The sequence below is a fragment of the Phocoena phocoena genome, chromosome 3, assembly GCF_963924675.1.
Source record: "Phocoena phocoena chromosome 3, mPhoPho1.1, whole genome shotgun sequence".
In the NCBI taxonomy this organism is placed as follows: Eukaryota; Metazoa; Chordata; class Mammalia; order Artiodactyla; family Phocoenidae; genus Phocoena; species Phocoena phocoena.
In genome coordinates, this window is record NC_089221.1 from 120,827,780 (window position 1) to 120,844,392 (window position 16,613).

Here is a 16,613-nt window from a genome sequence, read left to right on the forward strand (position 1 = left end):
CCTAGAAAAGATCAGGAATTCTTTGTCCTTGAAATAGGCTAGATTTTGAATCAGTTAAAAAAAAAAAGTGCATCAAATGATTTTTGCAAATACGTGGGTTTTTGAAAAGCTTGGAATATGTTTTGCCCCAAGTGCTCTACCCTTAAACATACCCACATGCATTTCAGGAAAAATTTCATCCATATGGTATATTCGTTGGCAGTTAACTCATCAAAATCACTGTTGTGTCAGAACCAATTGATTTTGGACTTGCCATTTAAGTTGTTCCAAAAAAAAAAAACCACTCCTGAAAGCTTATTTTCTTGAACTAGGATATGGAGTTTGGTAAAAGGAATAAAGAGAATGTAAATTTCTCAGTTTGAACTTACTTATTTATTTATCAAATAATTTTAATCAAGTTAACAGTAAGAAGTAAAAATACTACTACAGGAAAAGCCCCATATTTTACATGTAAATTGTTTTTCATTGTCTTTACCTGTAAGGTATTGAAGGTGGGATCCACTCCTGAATCTTCTTTCTAGTGGTAGAATAAGGTACATGTTGTTGTGGAGTGCCACTCACGGTGAATTTATGGTTTGTCCACATGAATTTACTAGCAGTAGGTGGTTTTGTTGTTGGAGGATCATCAGTCATAGAGTGAAGCCAACGATGCCGTTCAGGGGGGCGCCATGCTTCCATCCACACCCCAGAATGTGTTTTTCAAAATTAATTAATTAATTAACATATTTATTTATTTTTGGCTGCGTTGGATCTTTGTTGCTGCATGCAGGCTTTCTCTAGTTGCATCAAGCGAGGGCTACTCTTGGTTGCGGTGCGCAGGCTTCTCACTGCGGTGGCTTCTCTTGTTGTAGAGCACGGGCTCCAGGTGCATGGGCTTCAGTAGTTGTGGCACATGGGCTCAGTAGTTGTGGCTCGTGGGGTCTAGAGCGCAGGCTCAATAGTTGTGGCGCACAGGCTTCGCTGCTCCACGGCATGTGGGATCTTCCGGGACCAGGGATTGAACCCACGTCCCCTGCACTGGCAGGCAGATTCTTAACCACTGTGCCACCAGGGAAGTCCCCCAGAATGTGTTTTTTCCATTCATTTCAGTAGTATATATAATCCATCGGTGACGGCCAAAAAACTGCTTATTGTCTTCGCAGCATTTGTTTCCATATTTGTGTTTCCCCGCTAATGCGCCAACCCTCACATCATTTGCCCTGAGAAAAACCTGTGGATAGCCGCAGAGGCCGCTGTGGCCACTGACATGCTGTAGCTGGAGCTTCAGGACCTGCATCAACTCCATCTTGTCCCACAGGCCCCACCTCTCTGGCACACTGCCTCAGTTTGAATTTAACACAGAGAGAACATTCAAGAATTTTAAGCTTGCTGGAATCTGTTTTGTTGTTGTTGTTGTTTTTTATACCAGGTTAACCTTGCCACCTTCTTATAAGAACAATGAAGATAATGATGATGACTGTGGTTATTCAACTGATTGGGTTTGGATTATTTTGTGATTGTTCCTGGAACAAATTTTTTCCTAATAATTATGCTGTAAAAATAGAACAAGCATAAGAACTAGAAGGGAAAATTAGAAAACAGGGATAGTCGGGCTAAAAGCAATGGCACACCTAAAGGACATTAAGTTTAAAGGCAGAAAATCTAGTCTGTGAATTGACTTTCTAAGTAAAAGGTATCTAATCAGCTTTCACTTGGTCTCCTTGCAGGAAGGCAAGTTCCAAGGTTGGGAAGTTAACAGTTGGATTGTTAATGCCTATGCAGGGGCCATCTGGTTGACATGCACCTCACAAGAGGGACTGGGGACCTGGCTTAAGCTAAGATAGTAAATGCAGATTGGAGCACAAGCTTCCAATGGCTGTTTAGTGGACATTTGTGGTTTTTTGATGAATTTTCACATTCTCCTCATCTAATTGTCTTTTCATCAAAGACGTGAAAAAAGACTAGAGGAATAGTCTCTGGTGTCTTGAAAAGTAAGTAAAAGTAAAAGTAACCCATGTGTAGACTTGAAAAGTAAGTAAAGTAACCCCTGTGTAGACTTGGTCTAATGATTGGTCCTGGTCTAATGATTGGTCCTAATGAGAGGCCTGTTTTCAGGTCAGAGCCCCAGCTGCCTTCTGACTTAACAGATGACAATTGAGAGGGATAAGCAATCTCACTTTGTAGTCTTTGAATTCACTTTTCTCAACTGATATTTGAAGAGAAGAATTTTACCTAAACTGAGATTCATGATAAAGGTTAGAGAATAGATACCAAATCAGAAGGAAAGGTATAGGTGGTTGTAAGTACAGTTGACTTGAACAACACAGATTTAAACTGGGTGACTCCACTTGCATGCGGAATTTTTCAACAGTAAATACTAAAGGACTGTACGATCTGCAGTTGGTCGAATCTGTGGATGCTGAACTGTGGATACGGAGGGACCTCGAATACTGAGGGCCTACTATGAACTATACACAGATTTTCTACTGTGCAGAGGGTCAGTACTCCTACCCCTCAAGTTGTTCAAGGGTCAACTGTAACATCAACTTGGGTATTTTGGTGAGTACATAATGAAAGGCCATGGAATAATAGGTAATTGTTGGATGGTAAGGAATCAAGAGGATTTAGCGTCTCTCATTTTAATTCTAGCATCCTCTGGAAAGTATTATTTGCTACACACTGTATGATTATTCTATAGGAACAGTTAACTTCAAACAGGCCACGCCTCACGTCCTATGCTTTTTCTAGCCAAGGAACTTCGAACATTTTTAGTGACACGAAGTCATTACTGTAAGTTGTAAGTTATAACAGACACAAACAAGTTGCAGGTTTATGGCTGCTAGGTGTTCATTTTGCCAAGGCTGTCATAATAAATACATATTTACCCTAGCAACTCTTCATGATATTCTAGTTCCGCGCTCCTTTGTGAGATTCCAATATTTTCTCTAAGGCCAGTGGAACTGTTAAATTGGCTCCAACATTTTATAAAACAGCCAGGGTGGTTTTGATTTTGAAAACGAAGATGTAAATATACTTGTCCAAGGGAAGAAAACTCACTGTCTTAGGAAGAAACTTCCCAGATAGCTGGCTAAACCAGACCTACTTCATGAACAATTTCTAAGAACAATTTAGACTCAAACTTTTAAAAAAGTCTGAGTTCTATTTACACATTATAGATTCTCTCATTCTTCCACTGGTATGGTCATTGATTCCAACCTCTTTTGGGCAAAGAATGTTAAGTAAGTAAGGGAGAGGGGAAGGCTTTGGCTTACCATTCTACCTAGCCATAGAGAATTGGATTTCAGGGAGCTGGCTTTTCCCGTATCATCTAATGAATTCTCTGACCAACATGGTGGTATTCTTTGAATAAATAAAAAGGACTATACTGTTTTTAGGAAACTGCAAATCATATCACAATGACAGAATTCCATTTTGCAGTGACCAAAAACTATCACTTTCCTTGGCAAGCTCGTTTTTTGTTCTTTTTTAATGTTCAAAGAGTTTGTCTTACTTCCCGGTATTTTATTTTTCCCTACTTCTGTCATTTCTAAGCCCAGTTAAAAAAAATCTCATTATATGAATCTCCTGTTTATTACTTATTTTTACTTCTATTAGCATTAAATCACTCTTTGAAGCACACTTACAGCCACAGAATAGGAAATTATAACACATCCCCTGAGAACAGAGGAAGTTCTCAGTAAAAGTTTGTTATATCAAGTAGCCAAAAAATAAGGTCTAATGCAAGAATCTAATTGCCTAGGAATGCTTCATTCATTCGTTCATTTGTTTATTAATTTAGCAAATGTACCATGTAGCAGACACTGTTGTGGGTGTTGAGGACTTTGCGGTGGATAAGACAGAGAGGGCCTTTGTGCACATGAAGTTTACTTTCTAGTTGAGGGAGGCACACAGCAAGCAAGCCAACCAAACAAATAAGGAAACTAGCAGAGTGCCATGCATCATTTAATTTTATTAAAGAAGGTGATGAGATAATTGGGTCACCACTTTAGATTGGGTGGTCAGGGAAAACCTCTCTGAGGTATTTAAGCTGAGGTCTTATTTCAGCTACTATGGCTGCATACTGAAGTACCCAGGACCTTGGTGGCTTTGAAACAACAGCTTATAATGTTCACGGATTCTCTGGATCAGGGATTCTCAGAAGGCATAGTGGAGACAGCTTGTCTCTGCCTCATAATATCTGGGGCCAAGCTGAAAGGCTCAAAGTCTGGGGCTTGGAACCATTTCAGGGTTTGCTCAATCACATGTCTGGTGGTTGATACTGGCTGCTGGCTGAGTGCTTAAGTGGGACTGCTGGCCAGCACACCTCCACAGGGCCTCTCCATGTGTCCCGGTCTCCTCACAATGTGGTGGCCGGGTTCCAAGGGTGAGTGTCCTGAGAGAGAGAGTGAGTGAGCCAGGTGGAAGCACTATTATTTCTTGTGACCCAGCCTTGGAAGTCACTTCTGCTGTGTTCTGTTGGTTACGATGATTACAAAGATCCACCAACTTTCCACAGGGAGCAATAGAGACCCCACCTCTTGGAGGAGTATCAACCTCACATCGCAGGATATATAGTGGTGTGGCCATCTTTGGAAAATCTCATCTGCCACAGGTCTGAGTGACAAGAAGGGGTTAGGAACGTGAAAATCAAGGGGAAGAACACTCCAGGCAAAGGCCCTAAGTGAAAGCTAACTCGGCACATATTTGAATCACAGCTGGAAGCCCAGTGTGGTAGGATAAAAAGAACAAGGGAAAGAGTAGTACAAGATAAGTTGGGAAGGTAGGTAGGACAAGATCACGAAAAACTAAGAAGTACCTCTATCTACTCCAGGCAAAAGGAGAAAGAAGACTGGGTTTGTCTTGGAACTCATTCATGCCTTCTTTGGGTCAGTGTCGATTTAGACCTATAACTCTTTAGATTCTCACAGTACTCTTCCTAGCAGTGCTCTCATTTGAAATTCTCCCAGCTCTAAATGTTTCCCCTTTCTAGATACTGGACATTGTGGAGTGGGGAATTGTAAAGAAGACCATTTTATTCCTTCAGCCTTTCAAGTTGCTTTTAATTTAGTTGGAGAGATTAATATGGGCAACGCACATACACAGATGGTAACTAAAATATGAGTCAGTAAAAGTTAAGTATCAAATATGTGCTCAGAATCATGCGATTCAAGAATTATGAATTCTTGATTCTGATTCAAGAATCACAACATTCTGATTCAAGAATCAGAAGTCACACAAAAAAAGAAATCATCAAATGTCGAACTAAAATGAATATATTCCAGCAGTTATAAAGGAAAACCACATAAATGAAATAATTCTGTATCGTAAAAAATGACATAGAGAAAGTAAAAAGATAAATAATAAACTAGGAAAAATATTTTTCTTGAATGCCTTTTTTCCCTTTTCAGTTCAAAACAACTTATATACTCCTTAAAAGCAGATTTTTCAAACTTTGGTTTTTGACATATGACTTTTGTGAATCCACAAATAGTAAAATTGTACTAAAACAAAATGGTTAAGATAGTTCAATGACAATGACAACTACATCAGTTAAGACTGTCCTGATTTAAACAATGTCAACATGTGAAAATAACCTCAAATAAATAGCTGTGTACTAAAAGAAAAAAATATATTTACTGCACACACGACAAAGCCTATCTTTATACAGAGATAGCTTGTACCACTCACTGCACAAAATAGAAAATTTTAAAAATGAGCAAAGATTACAAAGAAGCTCACAGAAAAAAAAAAAGTGACCAATAATCATGAAAGGATGTTCAACCTCATCATAATGAAAGAAACACAAAGTAAAGCAACACACTTCACTAGATTGACAAAACAGTGTCAAACAAAATCTTTTTACTAACTCGACAATAATTACTCTGCTTGATAAAACTCAGTATTGGCGAGGATGCAGGGGAATATTGGCACTTTTGTACACCACTGGTATAAACTTTTTCCATGGAAACTTGGTAATATTTATCAGTTTAAAACGCATATTTCTTTGCCCTAGCAATTCCACAGTTTGAAAACAATTTTATGAACATACTCACTTCTATATGCAATTATATATATATTTGAGGATGTTGATTTCCATATTATTTATAATAGCAAAATAATTAAAATTATTCAGTTGCTTATAACTAGAAGACCAGATTTATAAATTATGGTGTATGGACCTCTGGAATACCATGCAGCTATTTAGAAGAATGTGGAAGATAAAAAAGTATTGACTTAGAAAGATGTCCAAAATGTATTAAGTGAAAAAGTGAGGTAAAGACAGTAGGAATAAGAGGATGTTATTTGTTTAAAGGGCTTTTATGCACTGACATTTATACATATATGTCTGTCTACCTTTCTATCTATCTATCTATCTATCTATCTGTCTATCTATGGTACACTACCCAATTTCTGGAAGGATATATGGCTTATGAAATGTTAATAGTAGCTTAGTAGCTTTTGAAGTATACAACTCTAGGCTGAAGGAAGTGGAGAGAGAATTTTAGCTCTCATCGTATAGCCTCTGTAATGTTAAAAAAATTTTCTTTATAATCTTGTACATAGATATCAATTTAAAAGTAAAGACTAATACTAAAAACATCATGAGCATGTCTCTACCAGGCCCTTAGGTTGTGAGGTTAATGGCGGGAATTTCAGGCACTGATATATTGTCATATTTTAGGCCCTCTGGTGCCCCTTAAATTATATCGTTTGCCATTCTTGCTGGCTGGGTGTGCCAAAGCATAGACCGCAAACAGTACTCTGAGTTGAAAGTAAAGAAGTCATAAACCATTGTTCCTACCTCTTTGACTCCTATTACCAAATCTTAAATGTTTCCATCCTTGAGGAAATTATACTCCAGGGTATAATTGCAAAAGTACCCTGCTCTAATTTCAGTGGCAGACGCTTACGTCACTATTCGACTCCTTCATTTTAATTTAGAATCACTGTGGAGGTGCTGGGAGTATAAGGGGTGATATGGGTGGGGGGACGGGAAGAACTGTATTATGGAAGAGATGACAGTAGTCTTCCTCGGTCTCCTTGGGCCTTTAACACCGTAGATGTCTATCTTTTGTTTTCCCGTTTTTAAAAGTTCCGTGATCTGACACATCATCATAAGACCTCTGTGCCTAGATTTTGCAGGAAACAAGTATCACGAGTAGCGTGCTTACCACTGTTATATCTAGATTTAAAATAAGTCTGAGGCTTTAAATGTTCTTGAGTTTAGAAAACCTAGTTGTTTGCAAATGGGTCACTGATTTCTTGCTGATAAATTCCCTACTGCTCTTCAGTGCAAACCTGTCATCTTCTGTGAAAATTCATCATTGTGACACGTATATTCTTTTTTTCCTTTTACTTGGTTTAACAGTATGTGAACTGGCTGTCACTTCTTTCTCACTAAATAAGAGTTCTTTAGTTTCCCTCTTAAATATAATTCAAAGTCACGTTTCAAGCCAATGGTAAACATTCGATGATAATACACGCCTGCCTGACTCACCCACGTGTGTGCACACACAGTCTACAGCAGGTAGGACAAACCAGGATACCAACTTAAGCAGAATACCCAGCAGAGTCTGGAAGGAGACTAGAAGGCCCAGAAAGGCAGACGGCAGTCTTTGGATTGAGAAAAGATCACCCTAACTTTAACCTTGACAGTGAATGGGTTTGGGGGGCTGTTGGCATGAAAATAAATCTTGGAGGCTTTTTTTTTTTTTGCGGTACGCGGGCCTCTCACTGTTGTGGCCTCTCCCATTGCGGAGCACAGGCTCCGGACGCGCAGGCTCAGCGGCCATGGCTCACGGGCCCAGCCGCTCCGTGGCATGTGGGATCTTCCCAGACTGGGGCACGAACCCATGTCCCCTGCATCGGCAGGCGGACTCTCAACCATTGCGCCACCAGGGAAGCCCTTGGAGGCTTTTTAAAAGCAGCTAATCACCCACCTCCTTCATCTCCTTTCTGACTTTCTTGAGTTCCTGTAGAGATCCCTTCCCTTGGCCCTCTTGCAAATGAGAGCTCTTTGCTCCAGCTTGGCAGCACCATTTAAAAATAAAAATGTGCCCCGTGACCCAGCAGTAACATCTCTAGGTATCTACCCTAGTAGTCCCTTGATTGTGCCCAGGGGCCCACAGATAAGGATGTTCAGCGCTGGATGGCTTAGAATAGTCCCACAGTGGAAACAACCTCCAGGTCCAACAGAAAGGAAACAGAGAAACTATGGCGAAATCATAAGAGGAGATGCCACACGGCACTTGAAAGAAATGACTGGATATGTATCATTATGATAGATCTCCCAAACACGTTTTGCACCGGAAAAAGGAAGTTGCAAGCAGTATGATACCATTACTGTCAAAAAAAAAAAAAAACCATATTATATATTTTATAAAAATTATGAATATGTGTGTCCACACATGTGCACGGGTATCTGTATATGTAGAAGTAGGAGGCAAAACACTCTCAATACCTCTGAGACATGGAGGATGGGACTGAATGTGAGGATATTGGTCAAAGGGGACCTCAGCTTTATTTGCAACGCTCTCATTTTTAAAAGGAGGATTGAGTCATGTGTATTACTTGGGGAACTAAAAATAAGTTTAAATATTTAAAGAATTCTTAACATTCTGCCTTTAAACAAGGCCTGGATAAGGTAAGATAACATTCCCCAAACTGGGTTCTACAGAACATTTGTGCTCTGTCGGGGTCAGTAGGTTTTTATTGGGATTTAATGTTATTAATCCAACAGAGGTCAGAGACCGAAACAGAATTAGCAGTGAACTCAGAGGGAGCAGAAAACTCTCAAACTTTCCTCCCATCTTTAATCCCTGCCAGGATGGTCCTGACGGGCTCCAGCAGCTTCCCTTTCTTTTAGCTGCATTAGAATATTTCTGTTAAACAAACACCTCTTTAGAGGTAAGGACTTAACTTCAGGCCTCTGTAAATAAGGGTGAAGGAGTTAAAAAATGCATGTTGCCATCTACCTATAAATTGAGGTTTCTGAAACCTAGTAAAGGTTCAAATCAGCCTTGCCGTGGCCTGTGTGCAAAATTCAAAGAAAGGATGAGACCTAACAGGACAGGGGCTGCCGTCTCTCTTGGTAAGCTCTGTCTCCTCTTCCCCAACTTCATCATGACGTAAGGAAATCACATCATCATGACAGTGTCGGTGAGGAGCAGTTTGGAACTGCTGGAGGAGATTGTGGGCAGTTGTTTTCATTTTGGATCGTTGTGAAAAGCTTTCTGGGTCAGGATGTTCCGGGACTCTCAAGAAGGAGGTGGGGCACCATGAAGTCAATGCAGTTGCTTGATTCCCTGATTCCATTGGCCTTTGCATGCTGTATTTTTCACTTTCATGACCCCAGAATCCAGGGGGTGCCATGGCCACTTGGGGGAATGTGGCTTTGGAGCCACACGAACTCCCATCCTCGAAAAGCGCTGGGCGACACTGGGGAGAGCGAAGTTAATATGTGTCTATACTGCAGGACTCCTCAGAGCTTTTTTTTTTTTTTGCGGTACGCGGGCCTCTCACTGTTGTGGCCTCTCCCATTGCGGAGCACAGGCTCCAGACGCGCAGGCTCAGCGGCCATGGCTCACGGGCCCAGCCGCTCCGCGGCATGTGGGATCTTCCCGGACCGGGGCACGAACCCATGTCCCCTGCATCAGCAGGCGGACTCTCAACCACTGCGCCAGGAAGCCCTCCTCAGAGCTTTTGATAGATCAACTCTTATCATGACTCTCCAAGGCAGGGAGGAGCAAATGTAGTGGGTTTCCACCTGCTTTTGACCTTTCCTCTCCTGGTTCTTTGCCTAGCCCTGCAGCGGGGAGTGCTTCTGGAACACAGGTTGGTAAGAGGCAGAATCAGGAAGAACGACCTCATCTCAGTGAAAGTGAAGTTCCCAAATCGCCAACCAAAAAGTGACGCTTCCTGGACTCAGTGGCTGGCTCTCACACTGATTCTAGCGAGGGAAGAGTTGAGACCGTGTGCCACTGTGCGAATAAGAACTTACAATTCTTCTTGTATAAAAGCCTGCTGTCGAGGCCAGCAGAAACGCCATGCCTTTGGTATGCGTGGCTGCTGCCAATGTGGCTGGCACATGGTGGGCATGCATCACTGCACTCATGGCCTCCGACAGTGAGGTGAAGAGGCGCGTAAACAAGTGAGCAGCTCTGCCCCACTCAGGGGAGCGATTCAAGGGTAGATCTAAAATTCAGGTTCGGGAGTTTTGTAGGCTTTGAGCAGAATTCAGTTTCTGCTCTTTCTCCATTTCTTGGAGGACACAGTGTCATCTTAGCCATGACTGGTCTGTCTGAGCTGTATGGAAGTCCGTGGTGACAAATGACCAAAAAGACTGAGGAAATTACCCCATTAATCCAGGCCGAGCACCTATATTATCGTCAACTCCATAAAAATGGCCTTCTGCTCGCAGTAGAGCTCATCTATTAACAGGATGGTTGTATAATCAAAAACGGTGATGCAAAGCAGAGGAGGACTGGGTCCTGAAATCTACATGTGCTTGCTGACAATGAACAGCCCAGATAAAGTGTGACAGGCCGTGATTAACTTAAAGTGTCTAAATACGTCTGAACCCTGCAGAATAAAATACGTAAATCCCAGAATGGCCATCAGGGCAGTGGAAGCTTGTGGAGGATTTCCAACGTCTGTTTTCTTTTACGGGTAGTCTATGTTAGATGAAGTGCAGAGATGTGGTTCTAAGCAGACGCTCTGGAGTCAGGGGCCTGAGGCCATATCCCAGGCCTGCTGTGTCCTAGCTGTGCATGCTTGGATACTTGGGCAGGATTTTTGTGCGTATGTGCAACTTTGTGCGATTTTTGTGCCTTACAACACAAAACCCCTGGCTTGTTCTAAAAATGAAAAGGGTCAGTGTGAGAATCCAAGTACTTGGTACACAGTGCGTGCTCAGTAAATGAAAGACATCATTGCCACTGTCACCACCAACATCATCATCATCACCAAGCACGTCACCATATTCACAAGTGGATGCTTGGACAGGAGTACAAACCATAATGTTTGGTTTCTAGTCTGACAGAACCGTTAAATAGGTGTTCCAAACCTATCTAATCCTAGTCACCTATGGGAAAGCAGCTTTTTCCTTAATATGTTCCAGAAATAGTTTTTTTTTTTTTAAAGGTTATGGTTTGGTGGTTTAGTTGGATATGTGGTGGGGAGGACACAATTCACATGAACTCAGGCTTGAATTCCAGCTCTACTCCTAAGCAGATAAGTGACCTCAGGCAATTGGCTTCACTGCTCTGAGCCTCAGTGGCCTTATCTGCAAAATGGGGATAACAGCTTCTGGGTTTCAGGGAGGATTAAGAGTCAGATAACATTTGAACGGCACCAGGCACATCCACTTTCCATCACTGTTAGTTCCCATTTCCAGGGGGACCTGGATGAGCTCATGGGAATTTTAAGGGAGCATTTTAAACTGCCTTACAACACAAACACATGGCTCACAGGTGGCTGGATCTAGTATTTCAGCAATGCCAATGACACAACTAAATCATAACTCAGTTGATCCGAGCTGTGGGTGTCCCCTAACCCAGCAGAAAAACCCATAAGGACACAACAGAAACTCTTCTGAGAACACATAAGTCCTCTGCCCATACAAGGTATTATTATTAGCGGCTCATTCCTAAAACAGGCTAAATCTGGGACTGGGGTCCCTGCCAGAGTTGTTCTCCAGGTCATGGATGAAAACATCTGGGCTACATCCACAAACTGATTGCCTGGCTATTTTTTGCTTCCCTCATCACAGTCAAAATGCCTTCCTGGCACATTTCCGCTGGTCTTGCCTTCATTCCCACTCCAGGCATCATGGCAGCAGCATAACTTCAGGATGACGGTGTCTCAGGGGCTCTGCCTACAGCATATCAGCTGCCAGCTGGTCTTCCTCGGGGCTCAGAGGGGCTTCTACTCCAGCCTGGCCAGCCTGACAGGGGAGGGATTGAGGAAGAGGGCAGCAAAGTGGAGGTGGCCTGTGGAGGAAACTCCTGTCTGAGGAGGGGTCTGGGGCAAGGGGCAGCTAATGTGCAAAAGGGGAAGGGCAGAACCAGCTGCCCTGAAGGACTGAGGTGGTCAAGGATGCTGCTGTAGCATTTGTAGTAGTAAAAATCTGGACCCAATCAGAATGCTTGTCAGTAGGGGAATGGCTCACTAAGGAGGGATGCATCCCTGCTATTGTAGAATATTATCTAGCTCTTAGAGTTAGTGAGAGCTCTATCCCTTTACCCTGAGCAATGTCAGTGCTGCAGGGAACACATGGCCCAGAGAAATGTATGTAAAAACAACCTCTGTATATGCACAAATAATGATGTGCATTTAGTATCTTTCGTATGCCAGGGACCACGCTCAGTGCTTCTCATGTGTTAACTTATTTAAATCTCACAACCATCTCATATAGGTACTATTATTACTCTGATTCTACAGAAGAAAGATTCTAAGGCCTAGAGATGTCTGTGGACATAGAATTGCTAAGAGCGGAGCCAGAATTTTAATCTGGATGGCAGCTAGAGCTCTTGACCTCTTCCCGTACTGTTTCTCATATATGCTTGTATGAGCAAAGAAAGAGCTATGGAAGGATTTATATCAGGACCAGGCCATCCGTGGTTAACTGGAGGAGATAAGGAGAACATATTACCCAATAATATGGGAAAACTTTATGATTTTTTCCTACTTTTATCTATGATTACTGCAAATATGAAAAAAATGTATGTTCACATGGACAAAGTTCGGAAGGGAACATAACCAAATGAAAACTTCGATTTGATAGGAAATCAGGCTATATGGCGATTGAAACTTTGCATTTCATTGATTATTTCCATTTTTTTCTAGCAATAGAGTAATTTTTAAAGGGAATAATCCATATGGTTATATTCATGGTATGTAGGCTGGTCATTCCTGTTCTCAAAGTGTGGTCTCTAGACCAGCTGCATCAGCGTCAATTGGAAACTTGCGAGAAATGCAAATTCTCCGGGCTCACTCCAGAGCTATCAGAAACCTCAGGGGAGGGGCCCAGCAATCTGTGTTTTCACAAGTCTCCTAGGTGATGTTGATGCACCAAAATTTGTACACCACTGGGTTAAACAAACAAATGAACCAGCAAACCATTCCAAGGCAGAGGAGGTATTAATGAAGGTGGCACTTGCAGAAAAGACAGAGGGCTCCTCTTTGCTAGTTTATCCACTTGGCAGAATGTAATTCATTCTTTGGTCATCTCTGAAGGTGCTCAAATCATTTTGGCCAAGTCTCGCCTTTGACCATGCATGGTCTCAAATGGTTCTGCCATTATTTTAGATGGGTCATTGCACCAAATGCACTGGGAGATTTCACAACATTCCCTTCACCCCCCTTCTGGGGCAGAGTCAACACTAATAGTCACTGGGACTTCCCTGGTGGTCCAGTGGTTAAGAATCCACCTTCCACCTTCCAGGGTATGAAGGTTCGATCCCTGGTCGGGGAACTAAGATCCCACACACAGCAGGGCAACTAAGCCGTAATGCCACAATTAGAGAAGCCCGCATGCCACAACAAAAACCCAGCGTGGCCAAAAAACCCCCCAAAAACAAAAAAAACCAAAAAACTAATAACCACTAACTAGTGGTGACCGGTTGTTAGCTGCTGCTGTTTCAGGTCACAGAATTGACTCTGGAGTTTGAATTTTTTAATTTGGTTGACCTCAGTGGTCAAATTAACTAGACACTTGATCACTTGATTAATCTCCCTTTCTTACAATGTGGAAATGGCCTTTTGACTGCGTTCTGTCTCCTATTATGAAAGTAACAGATGCTTACTTTTAAAATTTCAGAAAAATACAAGTAACTATAAAGAAGAAAAGGAAAGTCACCTGTAATTTTATAACACAGAGGTAACCACACTAACATCAACTCAATATTTAAGATATAGATTTCTAGGCTTTTATCAATGTGCACATATACTTTTAAAATAAAAATGTGATCATACTATCAATTGTCCTCTAACATGATTTTTTTCACATAACACAACACAGACATCTTTCCGTGTCAACAAATACTGATCATTTACAATGACTGCAAGGTTATTCCATTGTACGGACAAAGTGTTTTAACTAGTTCCCATACATATGCAAATTCTAACATTACTTACGTCCAAGATATGATTGTAATTTATATACATGTATTACAAAACACCGGTCTGATGATTTCTTCAGGCTAAATTATTAAAACTGGTGTTTCCAGGCCAAGGGACTTTTAAGGATATTGATATATATTGCTAAGCTGGCCTTCAGAAATGTCCTAATTTACACTCCTAACAGGTATATACAAAAGTGCCTGTTGCTCTAACCTCTTGGTAATATAGGGTGTTATCACTGTTTTCATTTTTGCCCTTCTAATAGTTCTAAATGTGTTTCTTCATTGTTTTAACTCCCATTCTTTAATAACTTGTTAGGAAGACAAATTCTTATATTTCCTGGACATGTATGATTGTATCTCCCATTCTTTTACTGATTTTTCTATTGTGTCAGTCTTTCCTTCACATAGTACCATACTGATGAGCTGATTTCTCTGAATGCCTTCCTTTAAAATTATAATCCACAATAGTATTTACTGACCAGTTATGTAAGAAATAGACGTGGTAGTAGTAGTGATAATATCAACTAGCATTATTCTGAGTATGCTTAAAATATTAACAATTTAATCCTCACAACAACCTTACAAAAGTAGATGCTATTATTACACCCATCTTACAGCTGAGGAAAGTGAGATCCTGGTTGTAGTCCAGAGCGGGTGTTCCCAGGCATGCAGCCTGTTCCCAAAGCCTTTGCCCTGAACCACCACACTTCACTACCAGTCTTTTCCCATACCCAGCTCCGTCCACATCACCGCTGTTGCCACCTCAGCCGTGACCACCGCCACCGCCATTTCTACTGCCTGTCATCACTGTCATCCTGTACTATTCACTGGGCACTTATTGGTACATTCCCAGTTTCTAAGTAAATGCTCTTTCTTTTGATTCAGCATTCTTTCAACTAATGTTGCCTTTGTTGAAGGCCTACTATATCCTTGGCACTATTTTAGTTGCTGGAGATGTAATAGTAAACAAAACCAACAAAGTTCCTTGCCCTGATTAAGGTAACTGTTTAGTAGGGAAGAAGACAACAAAAATTAACTGTATAAAATTTGGTGCCTTAATAGGTGGTCTCAGTCAATCCCTATGGCAACCACATGAGGTGCTGTTATCACCCCCATTTTGTAGATTAGGAAACCTAAGCTAGAGAGACTGAAGATCTTGCCTAAGGTCACCGAGCTAAAAGTTGACTGAGTCTATGCCTTCAGACTCTTTCTCCATTAACATTCCTGTATATCCATCTAATGGTGACAAGGGCACATCTGCCATGTGCCATGTTCCCAAACCATGCTCTCTGTTTGAAGATGAGGGCAGAGAGTTCTGTGAATGGAAATCATTTTTTGTGGTTTCTAGCCCCTCCCAAATTAATTCACTTCAGGATCATTTAGTCTCCTTTGTCAATCTCAAGATAAAGTACTGAAGCACCTAGAATTATTTCAGTATGAATAAAAGACAAAGATGGGGGTACAGGAGGTATCACACACACACACATATGTATGCATGTGTATATATACCTATCTAGACATACATACATGTATATAAACACATACATATTATATGTATTTAATCTTTACACATTTCCCTAGAGAACTGAAGACATTTAATTGAAAGGGGAGGATGGTCAAAATCCCTCCCTACACATATTCTCTCTACCTCTCTCTTTCATTTATTTAAAAATGTATGTGAACTAGATGAACCTGTTTGGCTGTGTCTATTCAATTACTAGATTTAATTTGTGTTGTCCAACAGCTTTTCTTTTTTAAAATAATAAATAAATTAATTAATTTGGCTGCATTGGGTCTTCATTGCTGCTTGTGGGCTTTCTCTAGTTGTGGTGAGTGAGGGATACTCTTCGTTGCAGCGCGTGGGCTTCTCATTGTGGTGGCTTCTTTTGTTGCAGAGCATGGGCTCTAGGTGCGAGGACTTCAGTAGTTGTGGCATGTGGGCTCAGTAGTTGTGGCTTGCGAGCTCTAGAGCACAGGCTCAGTAGTTGTGGCGCACAGGCTTAGTTGCTCCATGGCATGTGGGATCTTCCTGGAGCAGGGCTCGAACCCGTGTCCCCTGCATTGGCAGGCAGATTCTTAACCACTGTACCACCAGGGAAGTCCTGACAGCTTTTCAAAAGAAAGTAGCTTCCCTGAATCCTCAGGACCCACAGACAGCACACATTAAAAACCAAATAAAAATAAGGTACCCATGTTGGCTATGTTAAAATGTCCTTTTATATAAAATAAACTGGTTTAAACCCAAGAAGGTGAAATAGTGCCTATTAATTGTCATTATTTATAAAATATTGAAAGTGCACAGGGAGACTCAGGGCCATGTAGAGGTTATGGTCTCCCCCTGGAAGTGTTCTACTTGTTTACAGATGAATTTAGTGCCTGAGAAAGCAAGTCTGCCTAAGGATTCAACAATGGGGCATGGGTGTTTGAAAATATCAATATTTTCAGAAATTAGGTAAGTTTTATGGATTAATTTCAGTGCAAAGCAGAAATAGCCTAAGTTTTTTCTGATTA

At 41.3% G+C, this 16,613-nt stretch overlaps 1 pseudogene; it reads right to left on the reverse strand.

The window, feature by feature from the left end:
* Positions 1-471: 471 nt before the first annotated feature.
* LOC136121207 (NADH dehydrogenase [ubiquinone] 1 alpha subcomplex subunit 12-like) lies at positions 472-1,291 on the reverse strand (annotated as a pseudogene).
* Between the last annotated feature and the right edge of the window lie 15,322 nt (positions 1,292-16,613).